We start from the raw sequence: 21,184 nt of genomic DNA on the forward strand, positions 1-21,184 counted from the left end.
TAAACTATCAGTTAGCAAGTAAATTCCCTCTCCTAGGTAAACATCAACTAGAATAAATTTGAAAACTAAATCAGCCAGGACTTGCACAGTAATACTTATACAAACTAAGCGCAAGTAAAACTAAATTACACGACTTGGTTGCAATAAGTTATGAGAGATCCACTTGAATATAAAGACAAATCAATGCAGTAAAAAATAAGAATTGTAAAGGAAACAGAAAGAGCAAAATTTTTGGCAATGCATAGTCAAGGTTTTCTTGGATGGCAATCTAGCTAAACTTGTATTTGATCTAAATTTTGCAATAGTTATGATGTAAAAAGTAGCAATCCATGGATAGCTCCTACAACCAAATGAAAACCAAATAATTCTTACATTCATAATTTACTCAACAATTGATTGGTTGACGCCAGCACCGAAGGTCTTTCCACCCTCCCTGATAGCGAACCACATGCCCTGTTCACATGTCACAGGCAAGATGAATTCCACCTCCATATTGACACACTCTCCGGGCATCACCATCTTCGCTTCCTCATCCTTGTCATTCTTAATGGTTGTGACCTTGCTTGTGATGTCGATGGTCCTCATGTAGAACTGCGATCTGTACCCTGAAAAGAAGGGCGAGTGCCTCCAATCCTCTTCTTCCTTGAGGATGTAGACAATGGCGAAAAATTTAGTGTGGGGAGTGATCGTGCCAGGCTTGGCAAGCACCATTCCTCGCTGGATGTCTGCCTTTTGGATACTAAGGAGAAGTAACCCGACATTATTGTTAGTGTGTGCACTTATGTGACAAGACACTTCTTATGTATTTTATGGATAATTATTTTATAAAGGCAAGTATTTATCATGAATTATTTATTTTTCTGTACGTATATGATTAATGATAAAGTTCTATAGATTAATAGGTATATTAATTTGAAAATAGTCCTTGATCAAATAGATATCTAGAGAGGACATGGATATCTAGATTAACGCTGAGTATGACTAGGTCGAAATAGATCAAGGGATGGATATCCAAGTTGTATTTGGGGGTGCCTTGAGTTTAGAGGTAGGTTGGACACGACCCGCTTAAGATAAAACTACATATTAAGCATCAAATTCCTTTTATAAATAAGTGTAACTGATCTTTTGACTTGAACCCTTCATTTATTCTATGCGTGGAGTTATGTGCATTAACACTGTTAAAAGCAGTCTTTAATCGGATTGTGATTAATACGGTAGTTAGGTGTATGACAAAACGTAGAGAGAATAGTGTTGAGTCAATAAAGGATTCATCGCTCTCTTGGATTAGGAATTGACATCCTAACCGCTTGATAGAGATATTAGTGACTTGAAATCCATGACCATGAGAGGAATAATTTATCATTCAAGAGGAGTCTATTATATCTTAGAAATTAAGTAAAATAATTAATTTGGTAATGATGCATAATGTACCGAATTAATTGGGATGTAGGCATAGATGAATAGATTGAATTATACAATAATCGGTTCATGGTGGTTTATAGTTTATGACTGATATTAATTTTATCACGTTGGGTAGCTAAAAACTGTTGTTAGACAGTTACCTTAGTCTGTGTATGGATTTACACTACCTTCGTGTATAAAACATAGAGGGTCGCACGCATAGCACGTAGATATAAACATTATTTATAATTGATTATTTTAGTGGATACTAAAATTAATCAATTGATTATTTCAGAATAAAAATTAATTGGATCATTAATTAATTCTGAAATATCAGAAGCTAATTGAGATTAAGATCAAATATGAATTTATTTGATACAAAAAGAGAGAATTCGAATAGTCATAATCATGATGATTAATGGAGAATTCAAAGAGTCATCATAATGATGATTAATGGAGAAGTTGAAGAGTCATCATAATGAAGGTCATAAATAAAGAATTTATGGAGGTTATAACTCTTCATCTTCCTAATTAATAGAGATCATAAATGAAGAATTAATGAAGACCTTAACTCTTTGTATTCCTTGGAGGCTATAAGTAGCCATCCTTGGAAAGATTCAAGAAAAGAATTCCTTCTCTCGATTTCTCTCTCGTCACCTTCTTCTTTGCTTTCTTCCATCGGAAGAGATCGATAGTGCTTCCAAGGCTTTGTCAAGTTTGTGATCTAGTGCGCATGAATACTGATAGAGGAGTCACACGTGGGGCTTTTATCTGTCTGTGATATCATTCACACCTATCAAGAACTCGAGGTATGTTTTTATGTTATTTTAAGTAAAACTATATGTACCATGAAGAGATCCATGATTCAATATATATCTTCTACTGCGCTCCAACCCCAACAATTATCTCCAGCCATCACATCGTCAAGAATCTTTTGGAACATCTCGACGCCTATAACCATGGTGGTTCGCATCTCCCAAGTTCTTAAGGCCAACAATCTCGACAGTATCACCAACCTTTACCATGCCATGCTCAATTCGGCCAATGGCAACAGTCCCACGGTGGCATGGCCAGTAATGGAGAATCCATCTTCTATGGTGAGGAGGAACGGGAGGTCAGTTTGTCGTTGCCGAATGGGGATGCAGTTGTCCACAGCGTACATGAGTTCAAAGATCTTGTCAACCCAGTTGTTCTCGTCACGCTTGATATTGGGGTTGGCCATGAGGGCCTCGAGAGCGAGGAGGGCGGAGCTAGAGATGAAGGGAATGTCATCACCTGGGAACTCATAGGAGGAAAGGAGTTCATGTACCTCGAGCTCCATGTGGCATGGAATAGCTCCTCGTCATCCACCTTGTCCTGCTTGTTGAGGAAGACCACCATGCTGGCCACGCCTATTGGGATATGCTCGATGCGGTGTGTGCTAAAACACATTTTATAAACATGCACAACGGAAAATAAAACAATAATAATTCCTAAATTATTACATCACACGCACCACATGCATATAAGGATACAATATGTCAAACATGATCGCATAATTAAATTTTTATGGAAAGTAAATTTACGCTAGGTGTACCTTATGGATGACCTATAACGAGAAGGGCATTAACCGTAGCAACATTATCAAACCTCGCCTCTATTCATATCCACGCTGAGCTCCTCAAAACAACTCCTTGAGTACAAGCCTCTCCTTCGGAAGTTACTAGCCACGAGCGAAGAAGAGAGATCAAAAGGAAGAGGAAAAGAAGCACACAAGGAAGAGATTTCTTCCTTGTGGTGGTCACGACAACAAGGGGAAGGGCTTCCCCTTGTTGGCGGTGGCAAAGAGAGAGGGGAGAGGGAGATGAGAAGAGAAATTGGGTTAAGATTTTCTAAAAACCTTATGAGCCAATTAATGATCCCATGTGTATAATTTTCTCTCAACCATATCAATATATAGCCCTCATTAATGAGTTGGATTAGAAAGTTCAAATCCAATTTATTATCCCTTAATAAAAAATTATCTCATTAACCCCTTAGTTTGATTCACAACTAAACCAAGTTGGTTCATGACTAATTCATGATTAAACCAAATATGGTCCAACTCTTCCATAAGAGATGTGGCACATCCGTGTTTCCATTGCGACAAATATTTTCATATTTATCTTATGTATGGTCCAACCAAAAGTTTATCTCCTGATCTAAGAATCATATTATTTAACTTATTTTACGTCTTTTAGAGACTCGTTAGTGCGTGTGACCCAATATGTTCCCAATTTATCTTAATCATCCATAATTAACTACTTAATTATAGAACAATCATGAGTGACACCTAGTAGTATATCATGATCCTCAATTAGTCAAAAAATCATAGTTGATCTTAGAATTAATTCTAAACCTTTCAACAACTATAGTGAGTTGTGCCTCATTCCTTTCACTCGTCTTATACTCACTTGGTTCAGGACATGGTCTATGTGTCTTATCCCCACTAGGCTGACTACGTCATACCTAGCCCAAGTGATATTTCCTCGTTCCATGGATTCAAATTACTTGTTCATGTGTATAAGAATCTCACACTCTTAACATGTGATATTTTGGCCAAAGAATTTGAGTAATAATCCTAACGAGTGGCCTTAGGGTATACGTCTCCTCGTAAGAAATGGTGAATCCTTTATGGGCTATCCAAACATCTTCAGAAACTTCAACTTACACCCAATCATCCCGGGTCCACAGCTCAATGAGATGCTTACTTAAGATGTCAAAGTATAAGTTTTCATGACCAAGATGACTTGTATATCTTAAGTCGAAGGAAACTTGCACTTGTGCTGCAGTAAGAACTTCACAGACATATCTATATATATAGAGAGAATCATATGAAGTCTTACAGCGAGTCACTCCAATGAATTAGCTATCATAACCAGCATCCACATTTAACTCTTGATATCCCAATATATCTAGCCAGTGAGAAAGCAGCTGCTTGGCCGAACTAAGAAGTATAACTCGTGCTAGTCTTACAGAATTAATGATATCCTGATGCATCAATTCAACGACTAGGAAAATTTCAATGTATTCATAATTACACATGTAGAGATAATCACTAGTTATGATCTAATTACAAATTCTCTCATGCTATGAATAATATTACGGACATTCAGTAAATGTGTTTAAGACAATCAAACATATAATATGCACTCAAATAGAAAATCTATACTTATCAAATAAATAGAAAAAATCATAAGGCGATTGCCTTAGGACATCTCTCAAATCTAACAACGCTGACCTGCTTAGCCAAGAGGATGTGCTCCTTGGTCTAGGGTGGGACCGTCAGTGTTTCCCCACTACAAGAATGACACGGTTCATTTCAAAGGCTTTGTTAGCTTGGCTTGACTCGGTTCATTTTAAAGGCATGATTCATTTAAAAGGTTTGATTCATTAAACTCAGTTTCACTTGGTTCATGTTAAAGGCACAGTTTATTTTTAAGGCTTGGTTCATTTTAGACTTAGGCATAGCTCGATTACCTTATCAAATAATTTTAAACACTCCAAAACTTGGCTTGGCTTGTTTACAACCCTATCTTTGTTTACACCTAGTCCTGCTTGTTAAGGAAGACCACCATGTTGGCCACGCCAACTTGCTTAGCCAAGAGGGTGTGCTCCTTGGTCTGGGGCCTTCAGCATCGGAAACGACAAGAATGACATCATCCATCTGCGCCACACCGGTGATCATGTTCTTGACGTAATCAACGTGGCCGAGGCAATCGACGTGGGCATAGCGGTGGGAGTTGGTCTCATACTCGACGGTGGCGGTGTTGATTGTAATACCACGGGCGCGGTCCTTGGGAGCGGCGTCAATCTCGTTATACTTCTTGGGGGAAGATCCTCAGACTACAATGAGGGCCATGGTGAGGGTGGCGGTGAGGACGGTCTTGCAATGTGCCTGGTGTTGGATATAGGTGAATAGAAAAGAGGTGGAAGAAGAAAGAAGTTCCATTATGAATGAGACTTTATTCCGGCATTGGGAGTTTCAAGGCATATTAGTTAATTTATATTAATTCACATGCATTGATGATGTGAACAAATGCATGGGGAGAGGCTCTCTCTCACACGTGGGTATGTAGGGGGGTGCAAAATCCAAAGCTTGGATTGTACTAAACCATGTTGACTCATGTGCGAGCCTGGCTTGTGTGCATCAAATGCTGGACTAGTCAGGGCAAAATTTACCCAAGTGGAACAACTCCTATATAAGGAGACTACGATCATAGGCAAAAACACATAAGCAGAAAGATGAAGCTCTCCACCTAAGTTCCCTCTCCTCCTTTGTGGTGCAATCTTTTGCATAGCGTAGTACCCGTGATAGCAGTCGGGTACCTCTCAATTTGCATGTGACCACCCGTGCTTGGTGCAAATGACCCGAGAAAATCTCGAAGCATAGCTGGAAGTGGGGCAAATCTGTTTCAAGGAAACTGCGTATATCGTAGGCCTCGGTCCGCTTTACCTGCTCGATCGCTTTGTTCGCTCGGTTGACTCACTCACTCTACTGCTCTATCCGCTCAGGTCGCTCTATCACTCGGGCTGCCCTGCCTTCTACTATAAGGCTGCTCTGCCCGGTCAACCCCTTCTGTGACTCAACCAATCTGTTGCTCGGTCGTTCTACCCGCTCGACGACTCTACCCAGTTGGTTGCTTTGCCTGGCCAACCACTTGGTCTGCTGCTCGCTCAACTGTACTACTTGGTCGGCCACTCATCCTAACCAGTTGCTCTATTATTCAGGCTACTCTGCCTTTAGGCAACCCTACCTTTCCCCGCTCGACCGCTATACCTGATTGGCTACTCTACCCGGTCGGTCACTTGGACTGATCTGCGCTCAGTCGATCTATTCGCTGGGTTGCTCTACCACTTGGCTACTATGCCTACTCGGTCGATCTACTCACTCAGACGCTCTTCCTACTCACTTAGCCACTCTGCAGGCAACACTTGATAGAAAATAGCCTCTGCTGGCAGCCTGAGATTATCTGCTCAAGTCATCGCGATGGATAAGTTGAATTTAATTTGGTATAATTTAAATTCGGTTAATTTCCCAATATCTATGGCAACAGATTATCTAATAATCTTGAAACATATTCGGTTCTGTTGAGATGGTTACAAAACAAAGTGTTGAGGTGCAACAGACTCAACACATGAAGGCCCCCTCCGTCTAGATTGGAACTGTGTCAATCAACCATGGCGAAAAGCCAAAGAAGTTCACTTAGTTAAACTTCAAGAGATGGCAGTAGAACATGCTTTTCTTGACCATGCTCAATCTATCTCGGTTCTTGACCGAGGATCCTCCTAAGCGTGTTGAGGATGTTGATATGCAAACCATCAGTGCAGTCAAGGCATAGACTCATTCTGAGTACCTTTGTCAAAACTACATCCTCAACAACCTTGTTGACTCGTATACGCTGTGTATAACACGAAGAGAACAATTAAAGAGCTGTGGGAGTCCCTAGACAAGAAGTACAAGACGGATAATGCAGGGGCCAAGAAGTTCATCATAGGTTGATTCCTGGACTACAAGATGGTTGACTCCAAGACAGTGATCATCCAAGTCCAGGAGCTTCAGGTGATCTTGCACGAGATCCACTCAGAAGGGATGGTTATGAGTGAAACCTTCCACTACTATCATTAAGAAGTTACCTCCCTGCTAGAAGGATTTCAAGAACTACCTGAAGCACAAGCGAAAGGAGATGAATGTGGAGGAACTCATTGTTAAACTTCGCATTGAAGAAGACAACAAGAGTTCAAAGAGAAAGTTGTTCTCTCAGGCTACTATGAAAGCCAACGTAGTTAAGCATGTTGGTACAGGTTGCACTAATAATCTAGTTTTGATGTATGACAAATAAGTTAAAGTTAGATGTGGTGTTTGTCTAACCTTTCTACCAAGTGTACAAGAGTTGACTAATCTGAAGGACCTGACATCATGTTGAAATTCAACTAGGTCCGCAAAATCCGATAGTTGGTGCGAAGTCCAGATAAGTCCACAGGACCCGATATCTGGCGGGAAGTCTAGTTAGGTCCGCGAGACATGACAACCGGCCAAAGTCTAGTTGGGTCCGCGAGACATGACAACCGACTAAAGTCTAGTTGGGTCTGCGGACCTGACAACTAACGAGAAGACCTGGTGGGTCAAAAGCAAATAAAGCGACTACAGTTGGTAAGTGGAGGTAAGCAACTAGAGAAGAGATCCAGTGAGGACGCATTCCCCATTGAGGGAATTGTAGGCGTCGATCCAACTTAGGTCCATTTGGGAAACCTACGTTGAGACATTGACTAGATCCTGGTCTCGGGGAGACAAGATTTAATTACTACTATTTTATTGCGTTGTACTAACTCTATTTTACATGGTAAATATATTTTCTATTGTCTGGACTAACCCTTTTCTGCAGGGAAAAAGCTGCTAAACAAAAGGGGAGTCTAGGTGCCCAGACTCCAAGCGCCTAGAGCTGGTTCGGGCTCTTGGAGTCTGTCCAGGCACCCGGGCCCAAAAAATCATCCAAAAGCTGATGTAGAGTGTGTCAACTTGCAAAGCCACGTGGTCCAGGTACCCGGAGGGGTTCCAGGCACCCAGAATGGGCCTATATAAAGGCCTTCGACCAGGAGCTTCAGAACACCAATTGTTATGACTTTCACTCTTGTAAGGTGCTCCGAAAAAGCTCCTACGACGCTATGAAACTCCTCCGACAACCAGTGTTCAAGACATTCTTATTTTCTTTGTTGTCGGTAATACTGCTTTTAGTTCTTGTACTTAACCTATGTAATTGTTTGAGCTATTAGTGGATTTTCCAATAAAAGCACTTGACGAGTACAGGTCTTGGAGTATGAATCGTCGAAGGCTTCGAATTAAGTAAAACTTGGTTTGTTAGCATTGTTTTTTGGTCTTCCACTACGTACTTCGATTTAAATCGCTCACAATGTTTTGACGAACGCTATTCACTCCCCCCCCCCCCTCTAGCATATTTCCGATCCTACAAGTGGTATCAAAGTAGCTGCCACTCTAAATTAGTGTAACCACCAATTAGGCAAAGGGGGTTCTTTTTTAAAAGAAAAAAAATATATATATCATTTTTGATTAAAAATTATTCTTACGCCTTTTATTTTTCCTCCATTTTTTTTTTGAAAAAATCACTTTTATTTTTTCACTATTAGTTAGAATTGGTGAAATAACCCGTTTGACAAATCTTGACATAATATTTTTTTATTTTATTATTATTATTTTTGAAATTGGTGAAACATCCTCATTTCTTTATCTCCCACACTACTTATCCTAAGACAAAGTCTTGGAAATTACTTATTTTCTATAACTTTTGCTAGTATATCAATGTCTCATCAAGAAGGACGGCGCATCCATGAACCACCACCATATGAGATGTACAAGAGGTACGAATTCAATCTGTGGAGGATGCAGATGGAAACCTTCATCCTTATGAACGACTTCGATGGCAACATGACACTGAGGCGATCAACCCAAAGCACAAAACCAATAGAAAGATAATAAATTCAATTATAAAATTATTACCTAATGAAATCACATGCAGAATTGAAGAACACCAAGATGCCTATAAGTTCTGGACTCATCTAACTAAGCTTCACGAGGAGCTGATGGAGCTAGAAGATCAAATCGAAAGCGAATCCAAACTCAATTCCAACTCAACGGAGAAGCCTACTGAATTAGGGGATGCACTTAAGGTAAGTATAATTTATCAAAATACCCTTGTTAGTAGTAGTTTAAATAATCTACATGATAATTTAGATAAATATAAAATTATCCTATGTATAGTGGATGATAATCTAGATTTACATTATTCAAATTTAGAACTACAAAATAATCTAGATTCAGATCAAGTCAATCAAGACTTCTATAAAATCGACATCAACCTTGACTTAGTCAAACAGAACATTGACCAAATCAATTTAAATTAATTAATTAATTCAGAAAATTTAAAATGAAATAGAAATTTAGAAATAATTAATTCAAACATTAAGATAAATTTGAATTTAAAATTTAAAAATTAAAAATGAGAAAATAGATTTATATAAAATCAATAAATACATTAATAATTTTTTTAATAATCTAGATAATATCAATCTAGAAAATTCTATCCAAAATCAAAATAATTTAATTAATAAAAAAATTAAATCTTAAAGATAAGAATATAGATAAAACTAATCTAATAAATTCAACTAATAATATAAACTTAAAAGGAAAAGAAAATTTAAGGATAAAATCAAAACTAAATTTAACAAATTCAAAATTAAATATTAAAAATAACATCTTAAACAAAGATAATCTAGCACATTCAAAATTAATAATTAATAAAAAGTTAAACATTAAAGATAAACCTTTAAAAGAAATATAATTCAAACAATTTAACCAATTCAAAATTAAAAATTAATAAAAATTTAAGCATTAAAAATAATCTCTAAAATAGAAATAATTCAATTGACTTAATAAAATTAAAATTGAAAAAAAAAAATTTAATATTAAGTACACTCCTTTAAAAAAAGGACAATTTAATTAATTCAAAATTAAAAACATAAATTCAACCTAAACTACAATTAATTAAACCTTAACTAAAACTTAATTAAACTTAACAAATTAGAGAAAGGGCTTCTAAACTTTGTCTAACCAAGTAAGTAGAACCGAACCAAATCCACATAAAATCTAAAGCTAAAAGTTCAATAATTTAGGGAAAGCTCCAAATTAGTTGACACCTTCAAAACAATAAGTTACCTGATAGAGTAATTAGGATTAGATCTCAAAGGGACAAATGTTTAACTTAACAAATAGTATCGAAGAAGTTTTGATTGATAGTAGATTAAGGAAACTTTGTATAAGTATGTTTAGGAAGTTTTTCCAAATGAACTTTCATGAGTTGAGCCTCATCCAGTAACCAAAATGAAGTTTGAAAAATCACCATGGAAACCAAGTACTAAGCAAACAAGATGAATCATGACTATTTCAATGATATCAACCATTCAAGCATCAAGTCAAAATGTAGTGAAAGTAAGATTCTTAAGGTCAAGCCAAGACTAAAGCTCATCTCCATATGATTCTTAGCTTATTTCATGCTACCCAAGATAGAGAAAAGAAGTACATAAAGCTTACTACTAGCATCATTTACAACATCATGAATCTAGATAATGAACGTGCTAGTATTTTGCATTAAGGAACAAACAATCATGATATGATGAATGATGTAATTTTTCGGGGCGCCCCGACCAGTGCTATAAATATAGCACTGGTTTGCACAGATGTTTTTAACTCACTTGTAATCAATTCCTTCTGTGCTTTCAATTCTGTTCTTTTCATTTGTGCTGTCAACGTTGTAAAGAGGCTACTCCGCCCAAAGGAGAATCAGATAGTGCGCTTACATTCCTTGGATTAGCAATCCCCTGATTGCAAACCAAGTAAAACTTTGGTGTCTGCTTTTCTTTACTTAGTCTCTTTTATTTATTTATTACAAGTGTTCATTATATAGTTGAAATCCGAGAAAGGTTCGAGTTTTATTTTGTAGGGCAATTCACCCCTCCCCTCTTGCCGGCCTCCAAAGGGACCAACAAGTGGTATCAGAGCAAGGCGCTTCAGGAGGACTAACCGCCGATCGAAGCAACAAAGATGGCCGGACCAAGCATTGTTCCACCAAAATTCGAGGGGAACTTCGCAGACTGGAAGCGTCGTATGGAGGTATTCCTAAAAACAGATTTTGAAATTCGGTTTATTATGAAATATGGTTTTGTAGCTCCAATAGATAAAGATGGAAAAGAAAAAGAAGAGAGCGATTGGACAAAGAAGGAGCAGAATGAGTCGGTAGCAAACAGCCGTGCGGAACATCACCTGCTGAGCGTGTTACCGCCTCAAGAGGTCAACCGCATCAGAAACTATTTATCTGCTAAAGAACTTTGGGAGAAGTTCTTGGAACTCCACGAAGGCACGTCCAAAGCGAAGCTCGCTAGAAGGGACATTCTCCGCAACAAACTGATGAACATCCGTCTGGAGAAAGGTGAGAAAGTAGCCGGTCTACATGCAAAGGTAAAAGAACTAGTTACTGGTCTCGAAAACCTTGGTGAAACGGTAACAAACCGGGACACTATACGCTACGCGCTCAACGCGTTTCCAAGAACTCCGGAGTGGACATCAATCGTCGATGCTTACTACATCTCAAAAGACCTAGAGGTAAGTACTTTAGAAGAGTTGTTTTCTACCCTTGAATTACACGAAACTAGATATGCAGAGATATCAAAGGACACAACCCAGACTATGGCGCTGAACGCAACCAACAAGGATGAACCCGAGTCAGACTCCGAAGACGATCAAGAAGCGTACATGGTAAGAAACTTTAAAAAGTTTTTTAGATCTAATAAATTTAAAATGTAGAATAAAAAGAATCAAAAAGGTAGAAGAAAGGTACGGTGCTACCAGTGTCAGAAGGAGGGACACCTAAGGGAAGACTGCCCAGAACTCAAGAAGGTCAAAATGAAGGCACCTAAGAAACACAACCTAAAAGCAACTTGGGACGACACTTCTTCATCCGAATCAGAAGCTCAAGAATATGCCGGGATAGCACTGATGGCAAGCTACGAAGGACAAAGTACATCAGAACCCAGCATTGATGAAGGGGGAGCGACCTCAGATGGAAGTAGCGAAGCAGGGGGAGATTCAGGCTTCAAGTCTGATATGGTAAGTGAGGTATGCCTCTTACCCCCTGATGAACTTTACTTTGGTATCAAAGCTATGACTAAATCCATGTATAAATTAGAAAATAAAAATGCCAAATTAGAAAATGAAATTTTAGAAACAAAGAGAATTTTTGTAAAATCATGTCTTATAGAGGATTTTGAAAAATTGAAAATTGAAAAAAAAAACTAAAAGAAGAAATAGAAAGATTGAAAAAAATCTAATGGTTCAAATATTTCTACTTTTAGGAATTATAGAGGTTTAATTGGTATTATAGATTTCATCAAAGTCAAATTAGAAATATATCAAAAATCTATATACCTAGGAAATACTTGGTTAATCCTGTAGGTAGGAACCTCTACTGGGTTCCAAAAACCTATTTAACTTAAAATTAAAGTCAGACTTAGTATTTTCAGCAAGGAAATTAAACAACTAATTTCTTTATGAGGCTTTGTCTAAGGAAGTGGTTGTTTCTCCAATAACCAAGAAGGCGTAGTGCCTCGCCACGACCTAGAAGCCAAGTATCGAAATGAAAAGTTTAATTGACTAACTGAAAAAGCATTAATTTAAATTACTTAATGCTTTAAAAGAGTTATTCAATTTGTGTTAGAAAATATTTTTTTTAAAAAAAAAATTTAGAAATTTTTTATCTTAGAAATTTTTATGAAAATTGACTTAGAAATCTTAGAATTGTTTCTTATGAATATTAACTTAGAATTTTTTTTAGTTAGAAAAGTTTTTTTGGGAATGTTAAAATAAGTTTCAAACTTAAAATTTTATTAACAATTATGACTGTTTTTTTCTGAAAAATATTTTACTTAAATTTTTCTCGAAAGAAAAATTCTGAAGAGTGTCTTTACTTAGACATTTTTTACACTCAAAGTTTTTTTTGAATTTATCTTAGACTTGTTTATAACCCCAATTTTTATGTGATCAAAGGGGGAGAAGTATGTTAAGTCTAGGGGGAGGTAATATAATTTTTCAATTGAAAAATATTTGGACTTATTTGAAATAAATTATTTTTATTGCATATGGTTACCCTAACTTAACTTGGGTTGCTCACATCAAAAAGGGGGAGATTGTTGGAACCCCAAGGTATTTTGATGTGATCAAACAAGCTAAGTTAGGTCCTGCGTTTGTTTAACCCTTGTATCTAAGTGTGCAGGAGCTTAGGAACACAGGAAGTCGAGCGGAAGACGCGGCTAGCGAGAAGGACGGCACGGGAGAGAGCCGACGGGCTCGGTGCGTCCGAGGGACGAGGTGACCGCGGAAGAGTACACCGGTGGACGAGAAGAACGTGCGCGGCGTTCGAGGGACGAGAAACCGGGAAGGAAGGCTGCTCGAGGAGAAGGCCGGAACATGGGTTCGAGTGAGCCCTATTCTGGATGGTCGAGATCACCCAAGCTAGTGGAGCCGGAACAGAAAACCCGGACCGAGACGAGCTGAACCGAAGCGGAGCGACCGGACGGAAAAAGTCAACCAGAGTTGACTTTTGGGGTCCGGGGCGCCCGGACCGAAGTTTTTGACCAGATCGAGTCAAACTCGATCTGAACGTTGGGGGATAAAGTTTTATCCCCCCAGGGCGCCCGGAACCCCTTCGGGGCGCCCCGACCAGTGCTATAAATATAGCACTGGTTTGCACAGATGTTTTTAACTCACTTGTAATCAATTCCTTCTGTGCTTTCAATTCTGTTCTTTTCATTTGTGCTGTCAACGTTGTAAAGAGGCTACTCCGCCCAAAGGAGAATCAGACAGTGCGCTTACATTCCTTGGATTAGCAATCCCCTGATTGCAAACCAAGTAAAACTCTGGTGTCTGCTTTTCTTTACTTAGTCTCTTTTATTTATTTATTACAAGTGTTTATTATATAGTTGAAATTCGAGAAAGGTTCGAGTTTTATTTTGTAGGGCAATTTACCCCTCCCCTCTTGCACGCCTCCAAAGGGACCAACAGTATGATCCCACATATCTGGGACTTAGTTTGCCCTTCTTCCCAAAACGCATTACTCCCTTCATGGGAGCCACTTTGAAGAATACTGGATCCCCAACTGAAAACTCTAAGGGTATGCGCCGTGTATCCGCATAGCTTTTTTGGCGGCTCTAAGCTGTCTCTATCCTCTGGCGGATCTGCTGTATAGCTGCTGTAGTATCTGCTACTAGATCTGTCTGAAGTTCTAGTTCTTTCTGTTCACCACTCTCATACCAGCAGATTGGAGATCTACACCTTCGCCCGTACAGAGCCTCGTAAGGTGCCATGCCGATGGTGGCCTGATAGCTGTTGTTGTATGCAAATTCTGCTAAACTCAGATATTTGCACCAACTACCCTTGAAGTCTAGGGCACATGCACGGAGCATATCTTTGAGTACCTGATTTACTCGCTCCGTCTGACCATCTGTCTGAGGATGGAAAGCTGTGCTAAATTTCAGCTTAGTGCCCAATGCTGACTGTACACACTCCCAGAAGTGTGATGTGAATCGACTGTCTCTGTCTGAAATAATGGTCCGTGGAACTCCATGTAGTCTGACGATCTCCTTGAGATACAACTGAGCTAGCTGCTCCATGGAGTAGGATATCCTGATAGCTAAGAAGTGGGCTGATTTAGTTAACCTGTCAACTATTACCCAGATGGTATCAAAACCATTCGTGGTTCTGGGTAGTCCCACTATAAAATCCATAGAAATGTCTTCCCACTTCCATTCTGGGATCTGGATAGGCTGCAGAACACCCCTTGGTCTCTGATGTTCTGCCTTGACCCTCTGACAGGTCAAACAGGTGCTAGCATATCTAGCGATGTCTCTTTTCATCCCGGGCCACCAAAAACATTTCTTTAGATCTTGGTACATCTTGGTGGAACCTGGATGCATCGCATAAGGAGTCCTGTGAGCCTCGTCTAAAATCTTCCTCTTTAGTTCCTCCTGATCTGGAACACAGAGTCTGTCACCGAAGTATAATACCCCACTATCGGACACTCTGAATTCTCTACTTTCTGATTCTGCTAACCCCTGCTTGGTTTTCTGAATTTCAGGATCCTGTTCCTGAGCTGTCTGAATGTCACCAAGCAGGTTAGATGCTAATGTCATAGTAGAGAGTTGTCCCACTATAAGTTCGAGACTAAAATCTGTGATCTCTTTTTGTAGGGGCGGTGACATGGCTGCTAGGGATAGTAATATAGCATCGGACTTTCTGCTAAGTGCGTCTGCTACCTTATTAGCTTTTCCTGGGTGGTAGAGGATGTCTATGTCGTAGTCTTTGACCAGCTCTAGCCATCTACGCTGCTGCATATTCAGATCCTTCTGAGTGAAGAAGTACTTCAAACTCTGCTGATCTGTATATACTCTGCACTGAGCTCCATACAAGTAATGTCTCCAAATTTTGAGAGCGAACACGACTGCTGCGAGCTCGAGGTCATGAGTAGGGTAATTCCTCTAATAATCCTTGAGTTGTCTGGAGGCATAGGCGATCACCTTGCCATTTTGCATCAGTACAGCTCCTAGTCCTAACTTAGAGGCATCACTATAAATATTGAAGCTGTCTGTGTTTTCTGGTAGAGTCAAAATAGGAGCACTGGTCAATCTCCTCTTCAACTCGCTGAAGCTGTTCTCGCATTCCTCTGTCCACTGAAATTTTTCTGTTCTTTCTGGTAAGAGCTGTCAGTGGGGAGGCTATTCTGGAGAAATCCTCTACAAACTTTCTGTAGTAACCTGCTAGTCCCAAAAAGCTCCTGATCTCACTAGCGTTTTTAGGTCTTTTCCAGTTACTCACAGTTTCTATCTTACTGGGGTCTACCATGATACCATCCCTTGAGATGATGTGACCCAGGAAGGACACCTGATCTAACCAAAATTCACATTTCATGAACTTGGCGTACAACTGGTTCTGCTGAAGGGTCTGCAATACTATCTTTAGGTGATCTGAATGTTCTTCCTGAGTTCCTGAATAGATAAGGATGTCATCGATGAAAACGATAACGAACTTATCTAAGTATTCCCTGAATACCCTGTTCATGAGGTCCATGAAAGTAGCTGGAGCATTTGTCACGCCAAAGGGCATGACTACGAACTCGTAGTGTCCGTATCTAGTCCTGAAGGTTGTCTGGGGTATATCACCTTCTTTAACTCTAACCTGGTGATATCCCGACCGTAGATCTATTTTAGAGAACACTGCTGCTCCCTTTAGCTGATCGAATAGGTCATCTATTCTAGTAAGAGGATACCTGTTCTTAATCGTGACTTGGTTCAGCGCCCGGTAATCTATGCATAAGCGCATGCTCCCGTCCTTCTTCTTCACGAACAACACAGGCGCTCCCCATGGTGAGTGACTAGGGCGTATGAAACCTTTGTCAAGCAGCTCCTGTAGTTGCTCCTGAAGTTCCTTCAGTTCTGCTGGAGCCATGCGATAAAGTGCTTTGGAGATAGGATTCGTACCGGGAATGAGTTCTATCTCAAATTCAATCTCCCTGTCTGGTGCTAGGCCTGGTAACTCTTCAGGAAAGACTGCTGGGTAGTCACATACGACTCAGACCTCTGCTAGCTGTTGGTCCTTGTCCTGACTGGCATTGACTACATGCGCTAAAAATCCCGTACATCCTGAATCCAACAATTTCTGTGCCTTCAGAGCTGAGAGAAATTTCTTCGCTTTTCTCTTTGGTCCTCCGCTATACTCAAATTGTACTCCTGCTTCAGATTGGAATATGACTTTCTATTTGCGGCACTCGATAGAGGCACCGTATCTGATTAGGAAGTCCATTCCAAATATGACATCGTAATCAGTCATGTCCAGCACTATCAGATCACAAAAGAGCTCTCTGTCTGCTATAATGACTGGCACTGCTCTGAGCTAGTGCGTGGATGCCATAATTTCTCCTAAAGGTAGTATTGTCAAAAACTGACCACGGAGTACCTCTGGAGGTATTGCTAACTTTTCAGAAAATGCCCTAGATACATAAGAATGGGTTGCCCCAGTATCGAATAAGACAGTTGCACTTTGCTGTAAAATACTAATCTAACCTGTAACAACTATCGAGGCATTCGCTACGTCTTCTCTGGTTAAGGAGTAGATCCTTGTATTCGTCATAGCTGGAGGGGCTTCTAGTATGCCCTGGCTGATGTGTGGACCATCTAAAATGGCCTGCATCTGATGTAGCTGTGTTGGCTGTCCTCCATACTGTATCGGCTGTGGTTGAGGAAGACTTGTCTTGTTCGGGCATTGCTTAGACATATGCTCTTCCTGTCCACATTCAAAGCATCCTCGTGTGCCCTTGCGACAAACTCCTGGGTGAAATTTCCCACAAGTAGCACATTTGGGATAACTAGGCTGTTTGCTGGTCCTCCTTGGTTTGCGCTTGTTGCTGGAGTTCCCTTTCCAGTTAGAGCTGTGGCCCTGTTGTTTCTGAGTACCTGAGCCTCCTTGCCCTTTGGACTCTGAGAGGACTTGCTTCTGCTGCTTGATATTATTCTGGTAGTGCTCGGTGGTCAGAGCACTGCTGACTAGTTCTTCGGTGGTCTACGGCCTATGAACGCCGCCAGCCACGTTCATTGCTATTTCCGGCCTCAGCATCTTGAGCATCAATCGGACTCGTTCTTTTTCTGTGCTGACTAGTTCAGGGCATAGACAAGCCAGTCTATTGAATTTCTTCACGACTTCCTCAACTGATAGGTTGCCCTGACGAAACTCAGTGAACTCGTCGTAGTGGCGGTTTGTGACCCGCATGTGAAAGAACTCCTCGAAGAATTCTTTCTCGAAGTCAGCTCATGTCATCTGATTCATTGGGCGCTTCGCTATAATTCTCTCCCACCACATACGTGCATCTCCGGTCAAGCAGAAGGAGGCGCACTTCACTTTTTCATGTTCAGTCCAGAAGCTCCATCGTACTCTCCAGCGTTTTGAACCAGGCTTGAGCATCCCATGGTTCACTGGTGCCTGAGAAGTTCTCGGGCTTGACTCTCTGCCACTGGATCAGATAAGCTTCTCTCTTTGCCTCTGCTGCGGGGGCTACTGGTGCTGTAGGCTGGACTGGTGGAACCTCTATAACTACTGGGGTTGCTATGTTTAGTTCTGGGGTGACAGTGGGAGTATTCTGCCGATTAGCCTTTAAGGTGACTATCTCCTGTTGTTGTTCTGCTAGTTGCTTCTGTAACTGAGCCACTACTGCTGTAAGGTCTGGGGGAGGCACTGAACTGCCTGTCTCATGCTGAGGCTCAGTAGCTGGTGCCCTTCTAGCTGGGCGTCCTCTTGCCATTTCTAAAGGAACAAAGGACATACTTAACTAAAGCATCATGTTTACATAACTAATACTATCATGTTAATTACTATCACAGATAAGCATACTTTAGTTATCTACGACATGAAAGCAATAAACATAACAAAGTGAGAGGTATTCTTACTTGGAAGCTGCAGGTTCAATGTTGATGTGTGTGTAGGAAGTATGGAACTTTCTGCTCTGATACCACTCTGTAACGACCCGCCTCCTACTAACTAGACTGTGAGGTCGGACCGTCACATTATGCTGTGCTAGCTATTTTTAAGGTGCGAAAAAGCTGAACTAATTTAAACTTTGCTAAGCTAATACCATTTCCTTGTTCTACATGTGCTAAGGGATGCGATCTAAAGTATATGTGGCATATCCTACGTCCCCTATGGTCAAGGAGCTGAATTACAGAGTTTCCTGGTCAAAACTCAGCTTCCCAATCGATTCAGACTCAACTCAATCGATTGTAAACTGTTGGATCGATTCAGATTGTTACTGTGCTCGGGGTAATATTCTGGATCGATCTAGGCTGGCCAATCGATCCAGTGATCGATTCCGAAACTCTCTATTCGCGGGAGCAAATTCCCCTCGATCCGGCAGCTTCCTGTTCGCGACAGAAAGCGACTGGATCGATCGGCTGATCGATCCAGGAGCTTACTGTTCGCGGAACAAGTTCACCAATCGATCAACGGATCGATTGAAGACCCCCAATCGATCGGCTGATCGATCGGGGTTTCTGATTTCGTATCAAGAGTCTGATTTCAGCATTAGTTCGTGCCAAAACCACATACATCAACACTATAAGCATAAAATAGAACTACTAGGCATAACATTACTCATGGAATACTATCTAATATCATGACAACTAACAATCTATGCATAACTGTCATAATTCAAAACACTTAAACAACTAAAGTGTAGGAAAGTAATGACATCAGAAAATGCTATGTTCTAAGTGGGCTAGTTCCCAAGCATCGTTATTCCATGTTCCTTTTTCCACACACATCTTCATCGCATTGTCCTCCAGCCTCCGCTAGTCCATCTTTCCTTTACCTTTATCTGCAGTATAAGGAAAAGAAGTATCTGTAAGCTTGAGAGCTTAGTAAGAAACCATCTACCTCACAAAAACATGCATACGATGAAATCATGCTTTTAAAACATGCTATCTGAAATATATATACTGAACATGTAAAAGCATAGCATGGCATACAAACAAACTAGTCATGGCAACAATTGCTAACATAAGCTATCATATTGTATCAATAGAAACTAAACTGATACAAAACTGAACTGAGCTAATTCTAAACTAATACTAAAGCTGTACTGAATTCACCTAACTATTTGTGAAGTTTTGAAAACTATTTTCATAAATAGATTAAAATAATAATCATGCTGCTGTTTGGGCCCGGCAACTGTACCTGTCATGCGCGCATCCCTAACTAAACCCGGGTTTGCAAGTCCCGAATTTAGTAGGGTTTACTAGGTTATCTAAACCTAGGGACGACTGTGGGAGCCCAACCCAATGGATATCTGATCCAGTACAGTGTCATTGCTAAAAGTAAAATACTGAACATAAGCTAATAATGCTTGTCTTGCTCTTACTAGGTTGTCTAAACCTAGAACTAGGTTGTCTGAACCTAGAGGCGACTATGGGAGCCCACCCATTGAACCGTAGTCCATATAAGCTATAGCAAGACTAGATAAGCTATTTTAAATGCTTCTATTGCATTTGCCGCTATTAAAATGCCTACTGTAACATTTTACTGAGCTAAAAATTTTATCGAACACTTGGTGTGCTCCAACTCTCCCCTCTATTAGGGAGGCCACCTCTAGGCACCTGACAATGTCTAGATCCTCCAACTGAAGGGGAAGGACGTGTCTGGCTCATCTAGAGGTGCTCAACTAAATCCCTAAAACTGCGAGGAGGGTTAAATACACCCTATGTGTCGAAGAACTACATATAGCTAATAAAAAAAAACATGCAATCGTACGAAAAGCTACTTATACTGCAGGTGAGGGGTTTCTTACCTCCTGCGCTAGTTTTCTTACGATTCTAATCGCTAAATTTCCGGAGAAGACGATCCTTTCGACGATCTTCTCGCGTCTATGCGTTCCTCTCGCGGAGGGGAGCGTCCCCATATCCAAGATGCCACTGGAAGAATCCCTTGGGACCCTAGGGATGGAGCCCTAGGCGTGCTTGTGGTTGGCGCCGAGAAGGGGAACGGAAGAAGAGAGGGGCGGCGTGACTAGGGTGATGGAGAGGAGAAGTTGCGTTAAAAATATAAGACTCCTCACTTAATCCCCTTTTTATATTATGTGGTAATTTCGGCCCAACTTACACATAAATATTATTGGTCCCCTTTCCTTTCAGCACGGCCCTGCTGGGTTCACTTGGTTACTAGAGTCCACTATAAGTCGTAGGACCCAATAGGTCTCGGGTTCAATTCCCGCGTAGGCTGTTTTACGATTCTATTTATTTTTGCTACTTCTGCTACCCTAAAAATTCTGTAAAAATATCCTAAAATTCTAGAAAAATCATAGAATATTTCTAAAATAATTTTGAGAATTTTCGGGTGTTACACGAGTAGTTCAGTTGAGCGGATGCACAACTGAGAGAGTTTTGTGGGAGAACACGGGTGGACAGGGGTTCGCTCCCTACTCTTCCTCTCGCTTTATCTTTCGCTTATATACCGCTCTCTCTTTGCTCATGATCCCGCCTCCTTATATAGGAGCTCTCACCTTGCCTGTAATAAATGATCAAATTATGATCATTTAATGCTAGGTTTAATGACGTCATTAATAGGTTTAATGTCGTCATTAATAGATTTAATATCTTCATTAAT

General features: G+C 40.3%; 1 pseudogene; it reads right to left on the minus strand.

Annotated features, from left to right (window-relative positions):
• Positions 1-381: 381 nt before the first annotated feature.
• Positions 382-5,371, minus strand: LOC121978522 (annotated as a pseudogene).
• Positions 5,372-21,184: the final 15,813 nt, after the last annotated feature.

The sequence above is a fragment of the Zingiber officinale genome, chromosome 4B (genome assembly GCF_018446385.1).
Source record: "Zingiber officinale cultivar Zhangliang chromosome 4B, Zo_v1.1, whole genome shotgun sequence".
Classification (NCBI taxonomy): domain Eukaryota; kingdom Viridiplantae; phylum Streptophyta; class Magnoliopsida; order Zingiberales; family Zingiberaceae; genus Zingiber; species Zingiber officinale.